Below are 11,964 nucleotides of genomic sequence, written 5' to 3' on the forward strand. Positions count from 1 at the left end.
TAAAGAATCCAAGAGATATCCACTCAATCTAAGGTAGAACGGAGGTGGTTGTCAGGCACACATTCATAGGTGAGAATGATGATGAGTGTCATGGATCATCACATTCATCAAGTTGAAGAACAAGTGATATCTTAGAATAGAAGCAAGCGTGATTGAATAAAAAATAGTAGTAATTGCATTAATCCATCAAGACACAGCAGAACTCCTCACCCCCAACCATGGGGTTTAGAGACTCGTGCCGTAGAAGATACAATAAGAAACGTGTAATGTGTCATCCGGTAAAGATACAATGTCAAAATATCCTATTTATAGTGAACTAGTAACCTAGGATATACAGAAATGAGTAAATGACGTAAAAATCCACTTTCGGGGTCCACTTGGTGTGTGCTTGGGCTGAGCATTGAAGCTTTCATGTGTAGAGACTTTTTCTGGAGTTAAATGCCAACTTTTGTGCCAGTTTGGGCGTTTAACTCCAATTTTTGTGCCAGTTCCGACGTTAAACGCCGGGAATTCTGAAGCTGATTTGCAATGCCGGTTTGGGCCATCAAATTTCGGACAAAGTATAGACTATTATATATTGCTGGAAAGCCCAGGATGTCTACTTTCCAACGCAATTGAGAGCGCGCCAATTGGGCTTTTGTAGCTCCAGAAAATCCACTTCGAGTGCAGGGAGGTCAGAATCCAACAGCATCTGCAGTCCTTTTTGCTCAGGTCCCTCAATTTCAGCCAGAAATTACCTGAAATCACAGAAAAATACACAAACTCATAGTAAAGCCCAGAAAAGTGAATTTTAAATAAAAACTAATAAAAACATACTAAAAACTAACTAAAATGTACTAAAAATATACTAAAAATAGTGCCAAAAAGCGTATAAATTATCCGCTCATCACCTATCCTAGTTATCCTTATCAATGATGATGAAAATTGAATCTTAATTCTAATTAGTTAACCTTTGCTAGTGCAAGGAAGGTCAAGTGACTAATTAGTTTGATCTTCAAATCCCAGTTAATTCCTAGAAAAAGATTGAGATTATTGAAGTTCAAGCTAATTAGTAAAGATAGCAATTATTGATCACGTTGAGTCTAATAACTCCTGAGTTACTGATTTCTTAACCAAGACCAAAAGGAGAGAAGTAAATCTACTGGAATAAAAATGTCTTCGGATTGGAAGCAACAGTAACATAAATAAAAAAGAGTAATAATAAACTGAAATACCTCAAATAACATTAATTCAAAGAATAATCTGTAACGTAGAAGAATTCATAAATTAAATTGAGAAGATAAATAAAAAGGAATATGAAACCTGATGAAAATAGATAATCCTGAAAGCAAAAGAAATCCTAATTCTAAATCCTAGAAGACAGAGGAAAGAACCTCTCCCTCCAAACTACATCTAATTCATCAATAGTAACTAATTGGAGATTTCCTATATGCTTTTTGAATGGGTGGATTCCTCCATTTATAATCCTTCAATCTGTGTTCTCTAGGTTTGGATCTAGGCCAAAAAGGGCCCAAAAATCGCTGAGGATGACTTCTGCAAATTCTGTAGATCGTGCACGTCACGCGTCCACGTGAGTCACGCGGTCGCGTCATCTGGAGTTCTGCTTTTCCACGCGGTCGCGTCAGTCATGCACCTGCGTCAGTTGTGTTTTGCAGGTCACGCGTTCGCCTCATCCATGCGCTCACGTCGAATCTCTTTTGCGCGAACCACGCGTTCGCGTCGTCTATGCGGACGCGTCACTGCCAGTTTCTCCAAAACTCTAATTTGTGCTTTCCTTCTATTTTTGTATGTTTTCTTTCCATCCTTTAAGTCATTCCTGCCCTAGAAGTTCTGCAACTACTCAACACACAAATTACGACATCGAATGGTAATAAAGGGTAATTAAAATAATTATTTTTAAAGCATAGGAAACATGTAATTCACATATATCATATAATAGGGAAGGGAAAGTAAAACCATGCAATTTATATGAATAAGTAGGTGAAGGGTTAAATAAATCATTCAATTTAAGCACAATATATATCATAAAATATAGGTTTATCAACCTCCCCACACTTAAACAATAGCATGTCCTCATGATAAATCCAAGAGAAAAGAGTGAAGGTGAAATGGTGGGATCTCATGCAATGCAATCTATCCTAGATGCAACTACCTAAAAGAGTCATGCTAAACTAGTTATTGTTCACTTGTATATAAAACTTGCATGTAGTTAAATTAATTCACATTCTCAAGGAAATATATATATGCATAGCTATGTTTATTCTCTAGTCACTCAGTGTTTATTGGGTTAATCACTCTAATCTTCTTTTTATTCTTACTTTCTATAACTTTGTTCTTCATCTAACCAATCAACAATTATAGAATACAGACATACAAAAATCATGAGGTCTTTTTAGGGTTGTAATGGGGCCAAGGTAGAGGTAAGAGTATATGTATAAGGCTAAGTGAGCTAATAAGTGAATCCTTGATTAGTCTAAGATCTCGCCTAACATACATATTTTTACATAAATCAAAGTTTCTTAACCTATTTGCCCAAACTTTTCCACTTTATGTTGCAAACTCATGCATTAAATTCAACTTTGTCCCATGTGCATTGACTCTTTTTATTTTGTAACTGGGGAATTTCTTTGTGTTCCCTTATTGAAAATAAAAACTTTTTTTTAATGCACATGGTAATTTAATTATTTTGATTTCACATGAGCATGCTTCCCAAATTTTTACATAACTTGTTCAATTTAATTTCCTACTTTTTCTATCATCCCATGTTCCCATAAAATTCTTCACACTTAAATTATACACAATTTCTATCTTAAGCTAACCAAGAATTCAACTTGGGATTTTTTTTATTTTGTTTTTCTACTTAAGGCTAGTAATGTGGTTATGAAATAGAAGGGGATTAAAAGGCTCAAGGGGGCTAACAAAGGTGATTTAAAGGGTAGGCTTATTTGGGATAAGTGAGTGAAAACAAGTAATGGCCTCAATCCTATCTTGGTATGTATCTATATTCTATATTGGATATATAGATTAAAGCAAAGTAAAGAACACCAGAATAAAAAAAGAAGGGCAAAACACACAGGAATAAAAATTATGGTCTAAATGTAACCATACAATTAAGCTCAAAACTCACAGGCTGTGTGTTCTCAAGCTCATAAATCATATGTATGTCATGCAAGTAGAAATTAAGAGTTTCTATTATTCTCAATGTAAAATATATTGGATGGCTTTAAAGTTTTAGTGTTCCTCCTTGATAAAATGTTGTTAACTAACTAACATGTAATGCTATATATACAAGGGGTGTGGATTGATTCTGTTAAAGTATCTAGCTTACTTCCTTTTTATTTTCAATCAAATCAACTATCATATGCTAAAAAGGGTAAACTATACTAATTGATCCACTTAATATATAACTAGTAGACTATGGTGCAAATCGAGCCAAAATATCCAAGATGTATATACAGCCCAAAGTGCATAATGCAAAAAGTACAATAAAAGCAAAAGAGAGAAATGTGCAAAAATACAGAAAATAGACAAAATAAGAAGAGAGTCTGTAGTAGTTCACCAAAATGAATAGATGCCAGAGATGGCGACCTCCCCACACTTAAATAATAGCATCGTCCACGATACTCACTCAAGCAGGGTGTGACGAAGTGTCATCTCTGGAAGGATGGGCTGCTGGTGTCTCGATGGTAGGCTGAGGATCTGCAGTCGCTGTGAGGATCGGAGGAGTGGTCTAATGCAGCGGGGGGTATGTCCGTAGAGGAACCTCCGGATCTGTGGTCTGTAGCTAGTGGTGCTCCTCATGATGTGGTGCAGTGTGGCCGGGACCTCTCTGCTCAGCCTTGGTAGGTGCCTCTTCCTCGTGATCGCTCACCTCCTCCTCAGATGTATCGGAGGGCGTGTCGTGCTCGGAGAGAATGTCACCACCAGAGCGGATCATCAGCTTGAGGTGCTCATACCGTCGCTTGTGGCGATGCTCAGACCTCTCAAAAAGTCACCTGGTGTGATGGTCAGATCTCTCAAACTGCTGCTGGTGATGGCGCTCCATCTGATCTAGTGATGAGCGGATAATTTATACGCTTTTTGGCATTGTTTTTAGGTAGTTTTTAATAGGATATAGTTACTTTTAGGGATGTTTTCATTAGTTTTTATGCTAAATTCACATTTTTGGACTTTACTATGAGTTTGTGTGTGTTTTTATGTGATTTCAGGTAATTTCTGGCTAAAATTGAGGGACCTGAGCAAAACTCTGATAAGGAGGCTGACAAAGGACTACTGATGCTGTTGGATTCTGACCTCCCTGCACTCGAAATGGATTTTCTGAAGCTACAGAACTCCAAATGGAGCGCTCTCAACAGCGTTAGAAAGTAGACATCTAGAGCTTTCCAGCAATATATAATAGTCCATACTTTATTCTGGATTACGCTGCATTCTAGAGTCAAACGCCAGAAACACGTCATGAACCAGAGTTGAATGCCAAAAAAATGTTACAACTTGGCGTTCAACTCCAATAGAAGCCTCAGCTCGTGTAAAGCTCAAGCTCAGCCCAAGCACACATCAAGTGGGCCCCGGAAGTGGATTTCTGCATCAATTACTTACTTATGTAAACCCTAGTAGCTAGTTTAGTATAAATAGAACTTTTTACTATTGTACAAGGGGTCCTTTTCCCTTATTTTCGAATTCATATGCCATTTGTGGGGGCTGGCCATTCGGCCATGCCTGGACCATCACTTATGTATTTTCAACGGTGGAGTTTCTACACACCATAGATTAAGGGTGTGGAGCTCTGCTGTACCTCGAGTTTTAATGCAACTACTACTATTTTCTATTCAATTCAGTTTATTCCTGTTCTAAGATATTTGTTGCACTTCAACATGATGAATGTGATGATCTGTGACACTCATCATCATTCTCACCCATGAATGCGTGACTAACAACCACTTCCGTTCTACCTTAGACCGGTCACATATCTCTTGGATTCCTTAATCAGAATCTTCGTGGTATAAGCTAGAATTGATGGCGGCATTCATGAGAATCCGGAAAGTCTAAACCTTGTCTATGGTATTCCGAGTAGGATTCAGGGATTGAATGACTGTAACGAGCTTCAAACTCGCGATTGTTGGGTGTGATGACAAACGCAAAAGAATTAAGGGATTCTATTCTGACATGATCGAGAACTGACAGATGATTAGCCGTGCTGTGACAGAGCATTTAGACCATTTTCATTGAGAGGATGGGATGTAGCCATTGACAACGGTGATGCCCTACATACAGCTTGCCATGGAAAGGAATAAGAGGGATTGAAAGTAAGAAAGCAGTATGTTGCAGAGATTCAACAGGGACAAGCATCTCCATACACTTGTCTGAAATTCTCACCAATGATTTACGTAAGTATTTCTATCTTTATTTTCAGTTTATTTATTATTATTATTCGAAAACTCCATAACCATTTATTATCTGCCTGACTGAGATTTACAAGCTGACCATAGCTTGCTTCATACCAACAATCTCCGTGGGATCGACCCTTACTCACGTAAGGTTTATTACTTGGACGACCCATTGCACTTGCTGGTTGGTTGAGCGAAGTTGTGAAATTATGTTTAGAGCATGGTATTGAGCACCACGTTTTGGGGCCATTACCGGGGAATCAATTTCGAACAACAATTTAAGTATGAATCACAATTTTGTCCACCAAGTTTTTGGCGCCGTTGCCGGGGATTGTTTGAGTTTGGACAACTGACGGTTCATCTTGTTGCTCAGATTAGGTAATTTCCTTTTTTATTTTTATTTTCAAAAAGTTTTCAAAAATATTTTTCCAAATTTTCCCTTTGTTTTCGAAAAATCCTTTAGAGTTTTTAAGAATGAATTCTAGAGTTTCAAAATGGTATGCTGAAGCTTGGCTGGCCATCAAGCTTTAGACTAACCTGGTATGATTCCTGGGATTTTGATTGAGGACTTTGAATTCATTACTTCCTTTTTTCTATATATTTTTCAAAAAATATAAAATAAAATAAAAAAATTTAATAAAATCATAAAATCAAAAATATTTTGTGATTCTTGTTTGAGTCTTGTGTCATGATTTAAGTTTCGTGTCAATTGCATATTCATCTTGTTCTTGCATTTTTCGAAAATTCATGTATTCATAGTGTTCTTCATGATCTTCAAGTTGTTCTTGGTAAGTCTTCTTGTTTGATCTTGATGTTTTCTTGTTTTGTGTCTTTTATTGTTTTTCATGTGCATTTTTGCATTCATAGTGTCTAAACATGAACGATTTCTAAGTTTGGTGTCTTGCATGTTTTCTTTGCATCAAAAGTTTTTCAAAAATATGTTCTTGATATTCATCATGATCTTCAAAGTGTTCTTGGGGTTCATCTTGATATTCATAGTGTTCTTGCATGCATCATGAGTTTTGATTCATAATGTTCATGTTGTGAGTCATTTTTGTTGTTTTTCTCTCTCATCATTAAAAATTCAAAAAATAAAAAATAAAAAATATCTTTTCCTTATTTCTCTCAAAATTTCAAAAATTTGAGTTGACTTAGTCAAAATTTTTTAAAAATTAATTAGTTCTTATAAGTCAAGTCAAATTTTCAATTTTAAAAATCTTATCTTTTCAAAATCTTTTTCAAAAATCAAATCTCTTTTACTTTTATCTTATGATTTTCGAAAATTTAAAACTATTTTTCAAAATCTTTTTCTTATTTTATTTCAAATTTTCGAAATTTAACTAACAAGTAATGTGATTGATTCAAAAATTTGAAGTTTGTTACTTTATTGTTAAGAAATGTTCAATCTTTAAATTCTAGAATCATATCTTTTAGTTTCCTATTAGTCAAGTAATTGATTTTAATTTTAAAAATTAAATCTTTTCCAACCATATCTTTTTAATCATATCTTTTTATCATATCTTTTTAAATTTTATCTTTTTTCAAAAATTTGATTTCAAAATATCTTCTTATCTTCTTATCTTTTCAAAATTGATTTTCAAATCTTTTTCAATAAACTAACTAACTTTTTGTTTGTTTCTTATCTTTTTCAAAATCAACTAACTACCTTTCCCTCTCTAATTTTCAAAAATCACTTCCCTCTTCTTCTTTTTTTAAAAATTTTCTTAATTAATTAATTATTTTGAATTTTAACTTTAATCTTATCTCCCTTTTAATTTTCGAAAATCATTAACTCCTTTTCAAAATTTATTTTCGAAAATTTCTCCCTCTCTCATCTTATTCTATTTATTTATTCATTTACTAACACCTCTCTTCACCTCTCTTCATCTCAAATCACTGCCTCTATCCTCACCCTTGTGTTTGGATTATTCATTCTTCTCCACTCTTATTCCCTTTCTTCTTCTACTAACATAAAGGAATCTCTATATTGTGACATAGAGGATTCCTCTTCTTTTTCTGTTCTCTTCTCTTTCCTATGAGCAAGAATAAAGAAAAAGGCATTCTTGTTAAAGCTGATCCAGAACCTGAAAGGACTTTGAAGAGGAAACTAAGAGAAGCTAAATTACAACAATCCAGAGACAACCTTACTGAAATTTTCGAACAAGAAAAGGATATGGCAGCCGAACCCAACAACAATAATGCAAGGAGGATGCTTGGTGATTATACTACACCTACTTCCAAGTTTGATGGAAGAAGCATCTCAATTCCTGCCATTGAAGCAAACAATTTAAGCTGAAACCTCAACTAGTTGCTCTAATGCAACAAAACTACAAGTTTCATGGACTTCCATCAGAAGATCCCTACCAGTTTTTAACTGAGTTCTTGCAGATCTGTGATACTGTTAAGACTAATGGAGTAGATCCTGAAGTCTATAGGCTCATGCTTTTTCCTTTTGCTGTAAGAGACAGAGCTAGAACCTGGTTGGACTCACAACCTAAGGATAGCCTGGACTCTTGGGATAAGTTGGTCACGGCCTTCTTAGTTAAGTTCTTTCCTCCTCAAAAGCTGAGCAAGCTTAGAATGGATGTTCAGACCTTCAAGCAAAAAGATAGTGAATCCCTCTATGAAGCTTGGGAAAGATACAAGCAGATGACCAAAAAGTGTCCTTTTGACATGTTTTCAGAATGGACCATGATAGATATATTCTATTATGGTCTGTCTAAGTTCTCTAAGATGTCACTGGACCACTCTGCAGGTGGATCGATTTACCTAAAGAAAACGCCTGCAGAAGCTCAGGAACTTATTGAAATGGTTGCAAATAACCAATTCATGTACACTTCTGAGAGGAATTCCGTGAATAATGGGACACCTCAGAGGAAGGGAGTTCTTGAAATTGATGCTCTGAATGCCATATTGGCTCAGAATAAAATGTTGACCCAGCAAGTCAACATGATTTCTCAAAGTCTGAATGGATGGCAAAATGCATCCAACAGTACTAAAGAGGTATCTTCTGAAGAAGAAGCTTATGATCCTGAAAACCCTGCAATGGCAGAGGTAAATTACATGGGTGAACCTTATGGAAACACCTATAATTCTTCATACAAGCCTTTTCCATCATTTTCTCAGCAACAGACAGAAAATTCTGAGCAAAATACCTCTAACTTAGCAAATATAGTCTCTGATCTGTCCAAGGCCACTTTAAGTTTCATGAGTGAAACAAGGTCCTCCATCAGAAATCTGGAGGCACAAGTGGGCCAGCTGAGTAAGAAAGTCAATGAAACTTCTCCTAGTACTCTCCCAAGTAATACTAAAGAGAATCCAAAAAGAGAGTGCAAGGCCATTGATATAATCAACATGGCCGAACCTAGAGAGGAAGGAGAGGACGTGAATCCCAATAAGGAAGACCTCATGGGACGTCTCTCAAGCAAGAAGGAATTCCCTATTGAGGACCCAAAGGAATCTGAGGTTCATATAGAGACCATAGAGATTCTACTAAACCTCCTTCTGTCATTCATGAGTTCTGAAGACTATTCTTCCTCTGAAGAGGATGAAGAGGTAACTGGAGAGCAATTTGCTCAATATCTAGGAGCTATCATGAAGCTGAATGCTAAGTTATTTGGTAATGAGACTTGGGAAGGTGAACCTCCCTTGCTCATTGGTGAACTAGATACATGGGTTCAGCAAACTTTACCTCAAAAGAGACAAGATCCTGGCAAATTCTTAATACCCTGCACCATAGGCACCATGACCTTTGAAAAGGCTCTGTGTGACCTAGGGTCAGGCATAAATCTTATGCCACTCTCTATAATGGAGAAGCTGGGAATCATTGAGATACAGCCTGCCATATTTTCATTACAAATGGCAGACAAGTCAATAAGACAAGCTTATGGATTGGTAGAGGACATGTTGGTAAAGGTTGAAGGCCTTTACATCCATGCTGATTTCATAATCTTAGACACTAGGAAGGAGGAGGATGAATGCATCATCCTTGAAAGACCTTTCCTAGCCACAGCAGGAGCTGTGATAGATGTTAACAAAGGAGAATTAGTCCTTCAATTGAATGGGGACTACCTTGTATTTAAGACCCAAGGGTGTTCTTCTGTAAACATGGAGAGGAAGCATGAAAAGCTTCTCTCAGTATAGAGTCAAACAAAGCCCCCACCATCAAACTCTAAGTTTGGTGTTGGGAGTCTACAACATTGACCTGATCACCTGTGAGGCTCCATGAGAGCCCACTGTCAAGCTATTGACATTAAAGAAGCGCTTATTGGGAGGCAACCCAATTTTTATTTATCTAATTCTATTTTTATTTTTATTTTTCTTTTATGTTTTATTAGGATCATGATCATGTGGAGTCACAAAATAAATACAAAAATTAAAAACAGAATAAAAAACAGTAGAAGAAAAAGCACACCCTGGAGGAAGGTCTTACTGGCGTTTAAACGCCAGTAAGGAACATCTGGCTGGCGTTCAACGCCAGAACAGAGTATGGATCTGGTGTTGAACGCCAGAAACAAGCAACATCCTGGCGGTTAAATGCCAGGAATACACCCTGAGAAAAGCTGGCGCTGAACGCCAGAAACAAGCATGGAACTGGCGTTCAACGCCAGAAACATGCTGCAAATGGGCATTAAACACCCAAAACAAGCATGAAGCTGGCGTTCAACACCAGAAACAAGCATCAATCTGGCGTTGAACATCAGGATTGCATGAAAAGGGCATTTTACACCCTTCATTGGTGCAGGGATGTAAATTCTTGACACCTCAGGATCTGTGGACCCTATAGGATCCCCACCTACCTCAACTCACCTTCTCTCCTCTTCACACAATCCAATAACACTCTTCACCACTCACATCCATCCATCCTTCCCACCCAAACCCACCCTAAATGGCCAAAAAATAAACCTGTCTCCTTCTCCTCCATCTTTTCCTCTTCTTCTTCCATTCTATCTTCTCTTTGCTCGAGGGCGAGCAATATTCTAAGTTTGGTGTGGTAAAAGCATAGCTTTTTTGTTTTTCCATAACCATTGATGGCACCTAAGGCCAGAGAAACCTAAAAAAAAAGGGAAGACAAAAAATTTTTTTTTCCACCTCCGAGTCATGGGAGATAGAGAGATTCATCTCAAGGGTCCATAGCTCAGTAGTAAAGTATTTGACTGCACATCAAGAGAGCATGAGGAATTCCCTCATCAAGAAATCCCTGAGATACCTCAGGGGATATATTTTCCTCCACACAACTATTGGGAGCAACTAAGGATAGGAGCACCAAAATCACTAGGGATCAAGCAACAGAGGTAAGGAAGAGACATAAAGAAGCTCAAAAAGCACCATTGATCCTTCAAAAAGGCACCACCCTCACTAAGGTGGACTCTCTCCTTGTTCTTATTTCTCTGTTTTTCGATTTTTATGCTATATGTTTGTTTATGTTTTGTGTCTCTACTTCATGATCATTAGTATGTAGTAACTATGTCTTAAAGCTATGAATAATTCCATGAATCCTTCACCTTTCTTAAATGAAAAATTTTTAATTCAAAAGAACAAGAAGTACATGAGTTTCGAATTCATCCTTGAATTTAGTTTAATTATATTGATGTGGAGACAATAATTTTTGTTTTCTGAATGAATGCTTGAACATTGCATATTTTTGATCTTGTTTTTTATGAATGTTAAAATTGTTGGCTCTTAAAAGAATGATGAACAAAGAGAAATGCTATTGATAATCTGAAAAATCATGAAATTGATTCTTGAAGCAAGAAAAAGCAGTGAATAGCAAAAGCTTGCGAAAAAAATGGCAAAAAAAATAATAATAGAAAGAAAAAGAAAAAGCAAGCAGAAAAAGCCAATAGCCCTTAAAACCAAAAGGCAAGGGTAAAAAGGATCCAAGGCTTTGAGCATCAATAGATAGGAGGGCCCAAGGAAATAAAATCCAGGCCTAAGCGGGCTAAATCAAGCTGTCCCTAACCATGTGCTTGTGGCATGCAGGTCCAAGTGAAAAGCTTGAGACTGAGTGGTTAAAGTCAAGCTGTGTTCAAGAATCAACATACTTAACTAGGAGAATCAATAACACTATCTGAAATTCTAAGTTCCTATAGATGCCAATCATTCTAAACTTCAAAGGAAAAAGTGAGATGCCAAAACTGTTCAGAGGCAAAAAGCTACAAGTCCCGCTCATCTAATTAGGACTAATATTCATTGATATTCTGGAATTTATAGTATATTCTCTTCTTTTTATCCTAATTGATATTTAGTTGCTTGGGGACAAGCAACAATTCAAGTTTGGTGTTGTGATGAGCGGATAATTTATACGCTTTTTGGCATTGTTTTTAGGTAGTTTTTAATAGGATATAGTTACTTTTAGAGATGTTTTCATTAGTTTTTATGCTAAATTCACATTTTTGGACTTTACTATGAGTTTGTGTATTTTTATGTGATTTCAGGTAATTTCTGGCTGAAATTGAGGGACCTGAGCAAAACTCTGACAAGGAGGCTGACAAAGGACTGCTGATGCTGTTGGATTCTGACCTCCCTGCACTCGAAATGGATTTTCCGGAACTACAGAACTTCAAATGGAGCGTTCATA

At 36.6% G+C, this 11,964-nt stretch overlaps 1 non-coding gene across 1 annotated transcript; it reads right to left on the minus strand.

The window, feature by feature from the left end:
- Positions 1–7,955: 7,955 nt before the first annotated feature.
- LOC127741758 (small nucleolar RNA R71) lies at positions 7,956–8,059 on the minus strand. Its single transcript, XR_008002964.1, has one exon. It is a non-coding gene; the product is annotated as a small nucleolar RNA R71 (small nucleolar RNA).
- Positions 8,060–11,964: the final 3,905 nt, after the last annotated feature.

The sequence above is a fragment of the Arachis duranensis genome, chromosome 9 (assembly GCF_000817695.3).
Source record: "Arachis duranensis cultivar V14167 chromosome 9, aradu.V14167.gnm2.J7QH, whole genome shotgun sequence".
Classification (NCBI taxonomy): domain Eukaryota; kingdom Viridiplantae; phylum Streptophyta; class Magnoliopsida; order Fabales; family Fabaceae; genus Arachis; species Arachis duranensis.